Here is a 13,838-nt window from a genome sequence, read left to right on the forward strand (position 1 = left end):
GTGTGTGTGTGTGTGTGTGTGTGTGTGTATATGTATCTTTTGTAAGAATTGTGGTTTGTTTTGTAAATGTGGTTGTATGTTGTCAGATAAGAAGTCTCTTGAGCGGTTATACGGTTTAAAATTTTAAACAGACTCATATTTTGGTATTAAATATTTTAAAAGTCGTCGTAATACCCGAGCTATCAGAGTGGTGCAGTCGGAAGCGTGACCTTTTGATAGTTAGGATGTTACATTATGGTATCAAAGCGTTTCTTCCTGTAGAGCCTGAGGAATGAACTGACTATGCTTCAATTGCATACTCTGAGAGTCTATCATGTAGTAGGTCTTGTTTGGATAACGAGAATTAGAGATTTATGCACTTGACGGTCTATTGATTAATGCCATTAGTCTTGCATTGCTTAATTTCTGGTATTAAGTTTGGCCGGCTTAACACTAGTAAATTATGTATATGGAAGCACTAATGGGTTATCATAGACAATATACAAGTTATAGACAACGCGAATTGCGAGTTTTGGGAACGTTAGAAATTAATTCACAAGGTTACTCGGCTATGTGTCTAGTTTTCTGCTGAAGCCATGTGACGTGTTTTTTCATGGTTTATCTTGAATTTCTTGTTTGCTATTTTCTTTTGGAAAGTAGTTTGATTGTCCTAACCCTCCTCCTCAGTTCATATGCTTTCTCCTTTGATTCCAACCGCATATGTCTGCCTAATGTCCTTGGTGTGTGTGCCTTCCTTTGTTTGAACCCTTTTCTTGATCCATATATTCTTTGATACAACTTTGGTCTTGTTGATGCAATGTATTTCTTTAAGCTCCTATTCCAAGTTTTTTCTAAAGAAATTGTGATTTAACTTTTCTCTTACTTGACTATATCCACAACTATAATTCTTAAAGCATTTATAAAATCGTTTTTGATTCGGTATAACCTCCTCTAAATAGAACTTTAAAAATTCTTTATGCAGTTTAGAAACTATTTACTCCTAATACCTCGCCAATTCTTTTACTGATTTATGAAAATATACTTATTTTAAATATATATATATATATATATATATATATATATATAGTTTGATTTTCTAACAACTATATTACAATTTTTATGAATATTTTTGCTTGATTATGTATTTAGATACTCTTCAAAGGAAGATTTTTGTCTCCTTCTAGTTGATTTTCATTTAATAAATTCCACCTGATCTATTTTTTTAATTTGAATTTGGTTTAGCATAACATGTTAATTAAGCATTCTTTGCTCTTTCGAAAATGTCGGATTCATATCTTCACTTTCAAGAACGGACCAATTCCTTTTTAAGCTTTTCACTTCCATGGATGTCATATTTGATTTTGTATTTAATTACTCTCTTACTCTTGTGAACGTCACCGTTAGTCTTAATTTTCCTTCTCTTATGAATCTCACCCTCATCCGAGTTAGCTTGACTTTGTTTCCATCTAATGCACTGTTTGCCCTTTTAATTGTCTTTCTTTAGTCAAAGGTTCTTTCTTGAGAATTTTCTATTGATTGGGTTATCTTTTTTTGCGCATTTTGTATTCCTTTGGATCAATCGAAAACTTGTTTGATATTCCAAGCCTAGTGAATTTTGTTTGAATTCCATTGATTTAAAGATCCTTTCTCATATGGGCTGATTTACTTTTAAATGCACCTTAATCCCTTGAATATTCCTGCGAAGGTGGTAATTTCAAGTATATTTTCGGAGACTTGTTTTGAATTATCTTGATGAAGTTTTGAATTCTTTTGAAGAAGTTTCAAATTAAAATTTTCTTGCTTGATTGTAACTGAAAGCCATTTATTAAAATTTTAATAAGATTGTTTTGACTTAGTGTACACTTCTTTATGGAAAATTCTAAAAATCTTATCGCGCGTACGCAGAACCCTGCTTTTGATAAAAGTGTGTTTACGGAAATTTTTACCTCAGATCTTTCTTTTCTAAATAAAGTTTGACTTCTTCTATCTTTGTTATAACCTTTACACACGTTTGATTGAATATGAGCTTTGAGAAAATTTTGAACAAACTTTTGATTTTCTTCCGAGTTTTATGCATACTTTTGGTTAAGATATGCACCTAACTACCTTTCTAAATATTTGAGGAAATAATTTGCTTTTAGTCAAACTAATGTTCATTTTGTTTTAAAGTGATGCCACATTCATACTCTTGTTATTCTTTTGCAAAATGTTGATTACACCTTTTCTTTGAGAATGTGACATGGGTTTTAAAAAAGTTTCATTCTTTATGAGCAATGCGTTCGAAGATATTCTTGATCCTAACTCAAGTCTTACAAACTGTCTTAAGTTTAAGGCATTCTTCTTCTATAAACTTCACACTTCTTTGATTCAACTTGATTTTGTTCAAATTACAACAATACTTTTCTTTTTATTATTCCCATCGGATTTCATTGATTCGGGAATCATTCTTGAGATTGCCAAACTAATTTCCTTTCTGGAACTTTTCATTCCTTGTGCATCCCTGATTACTTGTGATCTCAACAATTTTTTCAAGTCCTTGAGATATTGTCCTTGTCGCTTGTCCTTTTTCAAGGTCTTGTATTCTTTTGAATAAACTCGAGAATCGCTTTAGTTTTTAGAGTCACGTATGACCTTTAGCCATAGCAAGCAAAATGTTAGTCTTTTTAGAATGCTGTTCGTGAACGTGAAAAGGAGGAGTGGTAAGTGTGCAACATCTTGAGGAGTTGTGAGAGTTTTGTTCCTTGTGAAAGTTGGCAGATGTTAGGCTTATGACGGGTTATAGCATTGTGAAGTGACTGATAGAGTTGGGAAGTTGGAGTTTTGAAGTTGGTATGAGGTTGGTTCACAGGCGTCATTTTATTTGTTTACATCAACCTATTTTCAAACTTTTGCCACCTAGATATCCCCTTTGTTTTCGCAAACACCTAACTAGAACACTTGCACCCTCTTATGCTTCAAGTTTTGGTAAAATTGTAGCCCCATGTGACATCTTTGCTTTAAACCATCCTGTAACTTTTGCTTTAGACCACACTTTTTCCTTACACCTAAATTTTTATGAGATTTTCGGTATTCAGAAAATTATATATATATATATATATATATATATATATATATATATATATATATATATATATATATATATGCCAAGACCTTTGTTTTCTAAAGTATACGAAAGTAAAGTATTCAAAACTATTTTGGTATTTTGTGTATTAAGTTAATTTTCGAGAACGAAAATTTTTATAAGTGGGGTAGAATGTAAAACTCCGAATTTTAAAAAGTTATTAATAAATTATTTATGAGCTATTATATTTATTTTAAGATTTTATTTTTAGAGATTATTATATATAAGTTGAGTAAATTATTATTTATTATATAGTGTTCTTATAATTGAAAAAAATAGTGAATATTTTATATGCCTTAATTTTAATATTTAGATTTTTGACCTTATTTTATAAATAAAAGAGAACTAATTTATTTATCTATTTTTTATTAAATTAGTATTCGAATGAAAAATAATTTACAACTTGTAATTAGAAGGTATATTAAAGATAGAAATTTTATACTTAATTTGGTTTTTTGATTATTATTTTATTTTCCTAATTATTTTATGAAATTACACTACTAACCTTATTTTTAATAAAAATACCTAAACTATCCCCAAATCCTAACACTATGCTCATCTCTCTCACCCAATCCCCCACCCACGGCTCACACACTCAGCACACACCTCACTCTTGTAATACCCGGTCTAACCGAAATTAATTAAATAATGAGTAAGTAGGAGCAAATATGGTTGAAAGATTTGGCAATTGGAATTTGATGATTTCAATATGATATTTGGATTCAGTGAATTTTTCCGAGTCGGAAGACATAGTTTTCTGCGTAAAAGCGCGCAGTGGAATTTTGACCGGCAGTACCGGCTGAGACCTGTCTGGTACTGCAGCTGAGAAATTTGATTATGAGTAAATAAGATTAAGAAATGAGGAATTATAATTAGGGGAGGTAGAAATATTTGAAGTGCGATTTAGAGCGCTAATGTTAAAGGTTTTGGTCCAAAATTGGGCCAACGGACAAAAATAAGTGAATTGGGCCTAAGTGGGCCCAAGACCCAACATATATAAACATTAGTTATGAGCATTTCAGCTCATTTTTACCCTAAAAGAGAGGTTGGGGCGCTGAAATAGTGAAGAGAGGAGAGAAGAGAGAAAACCTAACTCTCTTTGATCTTCAAATCACCATAACTTGAGCTACGGAGCTCCGATTGACGAGCCGTTTGCGGCCACGCGTCGCTCTTCTCATCCTCTACAATTCTATCTAAGTTTTGTGGTGAGCATTCCATTCATCTCTGCCCAGTTTTCGAAATTCCCCACTGTTACACGTTTTGGGGAAGTTAGTGTTGAAATCTTGTGATTTTGGGTGTTTAGGGATACTCCAACATGGATTCCAAGTGGGTTCTATCCCTACTTCATATGGGCTGAGGTAAGAAGTGCTCAAACCCTTGTGATTTGTGATTTTTATGAGCCCTAGGTTGATGTATGTATGTGATATTGGTTATGTTAGTGTATTTGATGATCTTGGTGCACAATTGGGAGATTGGTGTTGCTTGAGGAGCTTTGGTGAGGCTTGGGGCTAAGGTTGGTGGAGACTTCCAAAGAAGAGACTCAATTGATTTTGCTACAAGAGGTACGGTTTAAGTTTCATTTAAGTACCGTGTGGTGTGATGAGAATTCCTAGGCTAGATGCCCCTAGGATTAAGTTTGGATTGTGTAAATGGTTGGTGCTAATATGCATAGTTGGTATGTAATGTGAATTAATGATTGGGTTGAGAATTGTGTGGCCTTGTATGTTTGGTGTATTGAGAATTGAATGTATGGGGTAATGAGTATTGATTTGTGGTTTATGTATTTAAATTGTGAAATTGGGCCGGAGGCCGTGAATTTTGGGCCAGAGGCCGAAAAGAGGTAAGTAAGGTAAGTTGATGTGTGCATTGTATGATGACACAAGTGATTGGATGAATTTCAGATAATGAATATATGAATGATTGGGTTGGTTATTGAATAATGAGGTTTGAGGAGTTGAAGTGTGGAAATTGGTAATTTTTGGTGAAATTGTATAGATGAAGTATGTTTGGTTTTGGTTGAGGTATGTTATGTGGTCATATATGCGATCATGATTATTGATGCCTTGATGGTATGATAATGCATGAGAGATATGTATGTTGTGATATATGTTTGAGGAATGATTGAGGTTGATTTGGGGATGAAACCACGCGATAGTGAGTATGATATTGATCATGTATAATGATGGTTGATTGGAAATAGTATTGTTGGAAATTGGGATGAGGAAGGATGTATGACATGTTGATGTGTTTGTAATTTAGCCATTTGTTGAAATGGGTAAAAATGGTCATATGGCGGTTCTGTGAATCGTGGTAAAGTATTAATGTATGAGTTGAGGAGGCTTGATGTTGATTTTGGGTATATTTTGATTGGTTTCAAAAAGGGTTGGAATTGGCATGTTTTGGTTGAATTTGAAAAGAGTTGAAAATGGCTTGTTTTGAAAATGGAACTTTGTGGTTTTATATGAAAACATGGTTTTTGGGCATACTTTGACGGGACATAACTTGGACTACGGATCTTTTTTTTGTGCCAAATCTGTTTAGAAATGAAATTGGATCCGGGATGTCCATGTCGTTCGAAGAACGGGTGAAAAACGATTTAAAATGAGAGAGTTATGTCCGTCGGAAGATTGGGGGTTGAATCTGTAAATTCTGCAGCTTTTAACTTAGAAAATTTTTAGCAGAATGACCCTCCACGCGTAGGCGCACTTGGCGCGTACGCGTCGTTCTTCGAGAAGGCACCATCCACGCGTGCGCGTGGTGTGCGCGTGCGCGTCGATGCGCTGCACCCATTGCCCAGCCATTTTCCCGAGAGTTGTGCCAGTCTTGTGCCTGGGGCGCAAGTGTACCCACGCATACGCGTGGCTGACGCGTACGCGTCGTTATCTATTTTTCAATCTGCGCGTCCGCGTGAATGGCGCGTATGCGCCGATGAGTTTTGTGGCCATCCACGCGTGCACGTGGAGTACGCGTACGCGTGGCCCTGTTTTCATCCCAAAGTTGATTTTTGAGTATTAAAAGCCAAATCTCATACTTCTAAGCCTCCGATCTCACCCCTTATGTATTAAATCATTATGATATGCCTAGCAATGAGAAAGGAGCTAGGGGATGTGGTAACTTGCGAGTGAAGCAAGGGGAAAAGTTATGATCAATGATGATCAACGATGATTATATGAGATATGGAGGATGACGATGGGAGTACCGTGTATGCCATGAGCCGAAGGGCTATATTTATTGATAAATGGCTGGTTCTTGATTGGACCATGAGCCGGATGGCTGAGTTATTGCCAGGTCACGGCAAAGCCATTATTGATTATGGCTGAGAATAATTGCATATATGATTAATGAATGAATGTGTTAAATGGATAATAATGGAAGATGTTGAAATGTGATGTGTAACCCCGGGTAGTAGGCAGTGGCGTTGTCCACTTGCTCCGGGTGTGAGACGGAAAAGGATGTTTATGATAAATGAGTTTAATTATGGAGTGTTGAATGAATGTAACTCTGATACCTGGGTAGTAGTAAGGGTTGGGGTCCATCCCACTTGCTCCAGGTTAATGTTTGAGATTTGATAACAATGAGGATTGATAATATGAATTGAGATTGAATGAATATATGTTTGAGATACCTGGGCAGTAGCAAGGGTTGTGGTTCGTCCCGCTTGCTCCGGGTTAATGTTTAAGATACCTGGGTAGTAGCAAGGGTTGTGGTTCGTCCCGCTTGCTCCGGGTTAATGTTTAAGATACCTGGGTAGTAGCAAGGGTTGTGGTTCGTCCCGCTTGCTCCGGGTTAATGCTTAAGATACCTGGGCAGTAGCAAGGGTTGGGGTTCTCCCACTTGCTCTAGGTCAGAGATTGTGACGCCTGGGTAGTAGCGGTAGTAGTAGTGAATCCACTCGCTCCAGGTTGAGCTGTTAAACACCCGCCTGGGTAGTAGCCGCAGTAGTGGTTGTTCCACTGGCTCTGGGCTGAGCGGGTAGTAGCAAGGGGGTTGTAGCTCAAACCTACTTGCTCCGCAAGGGGTGTTTCTGTCCAATGGTTAGCTACCAGGACATGTCGGGTTGGCTATATAACCGACAGATGATATCATTAGCCATAGGGCAGGCATACATCATTTGCATATGTTTGAATTGTTTGGGTTTGCCTATTTGCTTTGAATTTCTACATTATATATGCTATGTTACCTGATTATGTGCTACTTGTTCTACTTGTACCTTGTTTGTGTATCACTTGTCTGTATTGCTTGTGTTTGTACAACTGAGAGATCCATCATGTTGGTATCGGTGTATGTTGAGGGTTGTTCTTGATGAGATGAATTGATAATGCGGTTGCATGATGATGATGATTTTTGAATGAGATCATTTGAGCCACCTGGGTAGACGCAGTGATGTGATTCCACTAGCTCCAGGCGAGGGTATGATGTATTGATATAGAGTTGCTGAGGCAGAACAACTGGTGATGGTTTTGCTTATGATTCTGAGTCTGATTCGTGGAATAATCAGAAAGTTGGGAAACATGTGTAACATGAACTAGATTTAGTATCCCCTTACGACAGATGCCTATTTATGGATTAGTGAGAATCTAGGCTGGATACTTGATGAAAAGGAGTTTAGGATGCTTAGTGAGCTTTTATTGCAGTGCATTGTATTTATTTGGCACTTTTACCGTACTGGGAACCCATGGGCCCGGGGTTCTCATTCCGTATATATTTCTTGTTTTTCAGATACAGGTTCAAGTGCTCAGAAGTGAGCTACGGTTCGTCTGAGAGCCGGCGAAGATCTTTATTTTCTCTACCTTGTGTTTTGCTTAGAATCTCTCCACCTTTGTTTTGAAGATATTATATTATGTGTTGAACTCTTTTGGAACTTGCCTATAGAGGCTCTTATGTTTCCTTTGGGAGAGATTAGGATGTACTGTTGTCAGTTACTTTCATACTGTACCCTAGCCGGCCTAAACTTCGCGGGTCGCGACTAGTGGCTATTTACTTATGTTATATATACCTATCTGTTATCTATCTCTTATTCTCCTTTATGCCTTGTCCATATATCGCTTTCGGCTTCACGTTTTATCTTTTCGTTGTCGAATCGTGAGTGATACGTCTTCGCGATTTTATTTCTACTCTTTTCAGGCTTCTCGATTAATACTCCTTTCGAAAGTACCTATATTTATATATTAAAAATCCACCTGAGAGTCGTACCACCGTAATATCATTGACTTATGACTCGAGCATAAGGATTTGAATATTAGGGTGTTACAACTCTTCCTCACCAACATACACAGACACGGTTGTGAGTGGAAACAAGAAAGAAAAGAAGAAAGAAAGGGAAGAGGGGGAAACATAATCGGGGAAAGAAGGAAAACAGAGGAAGCGTCGAGGGGGTAAGGGAGAAGAAAGAGACCTGCCGCCTCCACCGATCCACCGAATCCGCCACGCCTCGCTGCCCAGCTTGCCGTCGCACCAGCCACCGACGCTGGAGGAGAGAGGGAACGACAGAGAGAGAGAGACGCAAAGAGGGAGAAGGATTCTCGCTGCTGTAGCCATCCATGCCATCATCGCCGAGGGAAGCCAGCGCCACCATCGCGTCACCGTCGCCACCGTCAGTCGCACCACCACCAAGCTGCGTCACCGTCGAGAACAGAGACGCGAAGGAGAGGAGGTCGCGGGTCACTGTCCTCGAAGCTTTCGTTGTCACCGTGCAAAGCCGCCGCCATCGCCGTCATCGGGGGCTGCTACTACTGCACGTGTGATCGTCGCCGTCTCTGGGTTCGTCACCGTTGAGCAGAGCCGCCGGGGAGAACCGTAGCCGTTGTCAAAGCTCTAGTCGCCGTTAGAAGCTGCTGCCAACACCGATCTACATGTGCCGTCACCGTTGGGATCCTCTGCTGCCGTTCGGGTCATTGGGAACGTGGTTGTGATCACCGAAACCACCATCAGAGTTACCACTTTTTCAGTTCAACCGTCCTTCCTTGTTTGGGTAAGCGTTTCGTTTCGGAACCTTTGAAATAGTACTTCCATTTTAAGTTATTTAGGAATATGAGATTTAGGTGTCATAGGATCGAGTTATGGGTCTTGCATGCTGGGTTCTAAGACGGTTGCATGCGACATCAAGCTGCTGCATCGTCATCGGAGTTGCTACTGCTCTATTCTCTAGCTTATTCGTAAGTATAGTAAGTTGTTCCTCGTCCTGAACCTCTATGAATTTTATTCTGTTATATGTTTCTAAGGTCCTTACAACGTTAATGCTTTATGTTTGAGTTTGGTTCTTACATGCCGTCATTAAAGTTGGTGTGGTTGAGGTTGTGTTGTTGCGGGCTGTGAGAAAAAGAGTTTTTGTCGCGTGGTTAAGTCGTATTCGAGGTAGGGGCCTTTTCAAAGAACTTAATTTTATGATTTGGAGTTGTTATAAATGGATATTAATGTGATAAATGTACTTTTGGTGGTTGTATAAGCCTTATGTATTGGTGGGCTGTTGATGAACGTATTTATGGTTGGATTGGATTGTTGTTTGATTTGGTTATATGGTTGGCTGCTAAAATATTTCATTACAATTTTGGAAAACGAGTTTGGTTCATTGAAAATAGATTGAGTTTGGATTTGATTTCTTGAATTATGAGAAGGATATGAATTTTCGAAATTAGTCTGATTTTAAACTGATTTGGTTTTGAACTCGTGGAAGGGGTTGTATACTGGTTTGGTTGGGACCCAAAACGGGTGGCAAAGTCCAATTTTTAGGGAAGATGCTGTCGAAATTTTATAAAATTCAAGATTTTGTTTTAATATATGATTTAGAAAAGGATTGGATTCGAGAGGTTCTATTGTTTGGTTCTTGATTTATTAAGAAATAGGTGATTCAAGTTTAATCTTTTAAGGAAAGCTTATGTTTTAAGTTTGATTTAAACATGAGGGGACCTATGTTTTGCGGTTTGGTCAAAGAAGTACCTTTGGAGGAGTTTTAGCGGATTTTAAAGGAAATTGAACTTTGATTACTTAATTTTGCATTGCTTTTGAAGTATTCTTTAAATCTTAACTAAAAAAATCCGAGCCTTAGGGAAAGTTTCCGATTTCAGAATGAAAAGAAATTGAGTCTTTGGACTTAAATAATGTTGGTTTTGAAACTGGTTCGGAACTTTTGGCCTACATGCCTTGGTTTTGGTTTTAAGTCTCCATTTTAAATGATTTCAGTTTGAGAAATTATGATTCCGAGGATTTCTAAAGAGTTTAAGAAGTGAGGCAGGTTATTCTTCCCTAGAGTCTTGTGTCTTCTCAAAGAAAGTTCCATTTTAAGGTGATGATTAAAAGTTTCTTGGAAGTTTTGTAAAATGTTATATTAAGTGACTAAGATTTGAAAGAGAATTGATTTTGAGGAAAAAGTTGATTTATGAGTTTGAAGAGATTTGAGAAATAGAAAGTGACTTATGGTTTTGATGAATGATTAAATAATGATTATGATTATGAACTGGCTTATGAATAATGATATCTGAGATACGAGTTTCCCTGGGTAAGAACTGTGGCTTGCCACCACGTGTTCCAGGTTGAATCTCGATACTCTGTTGACCCTACGTCGTAAGGGTGACCGTGCACGTATAAATTCCCGGGTATGGATAGCCCCCAGTGAGTGATTTAAATGATGTATGAATGTAAAATCTATGCATAGACTCATGGGGATGCGCAACAGGGGACAGTCTAAGGTTTTCGGACTTGTCGGGTTGGCTGGATAACCAATAGATGAGCTCATTAGCCATAGGACAGGCATGCCTCATATGCATTTATATGACATTGTATGGGTGTGCATATTATATTTGGTTTGTCTATGTGAATAGTTATGTTTAATTGCTAATTGCTCTACTTGATATAACTGCTTGATTTGTGTTTGAACCTTAATTACTTGTGTTTGTGACTGAAAATTGGTTGGATTGTGATGAATTGGTTGTTGATTGAGTTGCTTGGGCCTAGGGCCGTGGTTGATTATGAGATGAGCTGAAAACTGTGTTGGGTTTGTGCTTTTGGTTTAGAAAAGTATGAAAAACTAAACTGGTTCAGCATAGACTTAATGAGCCTATGCGCGGAACAGTTTGGTCATTCATGCTGTCTAGGAAAAACTTTTAAAAAAGGCTTTTAGATTTCTGAGAAATAAACAGCTTTTCTTTTTAAAAAGGATTTTGTATTTTGAAGATTAAATCTTTGGTTTTGAAAAGAAGCATAAGGCGGTTATTAATCACTGTACTTTAAAAACGATTTTATTTTCGTATCTTATTATAGCAATTCTGTAATCCTATAGTGAGAACCCTTTTGAGGACGATGTTCTCACTCCCCTACAGGTTTTTCTCTTTTCAGGATATGGACAACGAAACTTCAGAAGAGTTATTTTCATTTTCTGTTTATTCGACATTATTTTGTATTATCTTAGTTTTTATTTTTTTCTCGCCTTTATCTCTAGCAATTTTCGCAAGAGGGATAGGAGTTTCGATGTGTGAAGTTTTTATATTGGTATATATATATATGTATCTTTTGTAAGTATTGTGGTTTGTTTTGTAAATGTGGTTGTATGTTGTCAGATAAGAAGTCTCTTGAGCGGTTATACGGTTTAAAATTTTAAACAGGATCATATTTTAGTATTAAATATTTTAAAAGTCGTCGTAATACCCGAGCTATCAAAGTGGCACAGCCGGAAGCGTGACATTTTGATAGTTAGGATGTTACAGAAACCAAGTTAAATGAATGCGTTACTAATAAAGTAAGTAAAAGTATAATCCTGATGTTCATATACTTAGTTCTTTTTAAACCAATATTATTGAACAATCAGGTTAAGGCTTAGAAATGGTTTAACTTTTTGACGTCTCCCTTCAAAGTTTAAATCAGGCATCAGAACACAATCCCTATTAAAGTAACTCAATTAATAATTCTCATTCATCAACAATTCTATCTACAATACTGCATAAATCAGTCATTTAAAAAATTAAAGTAATTCAACTAATAATTTGATATTAGCTACAGTTGTGCTTAAAGTAAAGCAATTATCAAGTATGAAGTAGCTATTTGAAAACTTAAAGTAACTCAATTAATAATTCTCATTCACCAATAATTGTACTTAAAATAATACATAAATCAGCCATTTAAAAAATTAAAGTAATTTAAATAATAATTCAGTATCAGCCACAATTGTACTTAAAGTAATGTAATTATTTAGTATAAATCAATCATTTTAATACTTAAAGTAACAACAAGAATAAGATTTAACTAACAAGAATAATATACCTTTTGTTGGTCTGAAATAAAATTCCACCCATGGATATATTAATCTCCAAGATCTTCTTGCAATAAAGTAAGGAACCACTTTTAGCTTTTCTTAGTTTCACAATCCACAACAGCAGACGCAACCACATAGAAGTGATTGTTTGCATCTTGACCCACAACCGACAATAGTTGATCCCCAAAGTAACCCTTCAAGAAACATCCATCAAGCCCGATTAGTTTTCTACATCCAGCTTTGAATCCCCTTCTACAAGCCTCTAAACAAATGTATAACTTGATGAATAATGGAGGTGACTGGGGAATTGGTGTCACATCCAAAATTGTATGGCTTCCTGGGTTACTCCTCAACAGCTCGGCCAGGTATTCTCTCAACTTACTGTACTGTGCCCTCTCATTGCCAATCAAATGCTTTCTAGCTTCTTTCAGAGCCCTATATACTATCTTTCCATTTATTATGACATTATAGTCAATTTTGATGTACTCATATGCCTTACTAAGAGTCATGTGATGTTGAGTTTGGAGCCTCTTTTCTAGCTTTTTTGCCGCCCATTTCTGTCTTGCCATGTTGCTGCCGAATTCTCTAGCACAAGTGTGTTCCGGGATATAAGTTTTTATCTGGTAACTCTTCAATTGATTATTCCATTCACAATATATAAGCCATGGACAAGGTGACCTGTTTGCAGGTCCATTGTTGAGCCCATTTTCATTTACAACAGCAGCATTGTTAGATTGGACAACATCACTTTCTTTATTATTTTGGACAACATTGTTATCCACATTCACATTCTCCTTAGCCCCATTATCCTCATTTGTATCCTTTCCATTTGCATCCTCCACATTTTTTTTCTTCTTATTCTTTGATTTCCAGATTTCTTAATCCTCACAACACCATGTTCACAGTCACACCTAACTCTTCTTTGGTCATTCTTTATGTATCTTATCTTTCTCCCTTCATATATAACATGATCCTTCAATACATTCTTGAATGTTTCAATGGTTAGAATTCCATTACCAACTCGAAATAAACTTCACCAAATCCATCCCCTTCATTGAACTATGAAAATTCATATCTCTCCCGCTCATCTTTAGAACTCTCAGGAGTTAATAATGTCTCAGACTCGTAGTCAAATACAGGTTCTTCTATCCCCTCCTCACACTCTTCGTCCTCTTCATCCTTTTCATCAATTGGCCGAGAAGCAGTAGTTGGCCTAGCATCACCACTTGGACCAGTACCAATAGGCTCATCTTTATTTCTTCCATATGTTAGCCCACTAGTCTTCTTGCTACCCACTTGAGTCTTCTTTGTAGTTATGGTCCTTTCTTTAATATTCTTATTTGACTTCTCCTTCCGCACATGTTCTTCATGGTCTATTTTTTTTAACACTCCTAACAGTCTTCTTCCTGATCACCACACACTCATCTTCACTACTTTCATCACTGAATCTGAGTGGAGGAGGTCTATACGGCTCATCTTCTGTGATTTCATAGC

The sequence above is a fragment of the Arachis hypogaea genome, chromosome 7, assembly GCF_003086295.3.
Source record: "Arachis hypogaea cultivar Tifrunner chromosome 7, arahy.Tifrunner.gnm2.J5K5, whole genome shotgun sequence".
In the NCBI taxonomy this organism is placed as follows: Eukaryota; Viridiplantae; Streptophyta; class Magnoliopsida; order Fabales; family Fabaceae; genus Arachis; species Arachis hypogaea.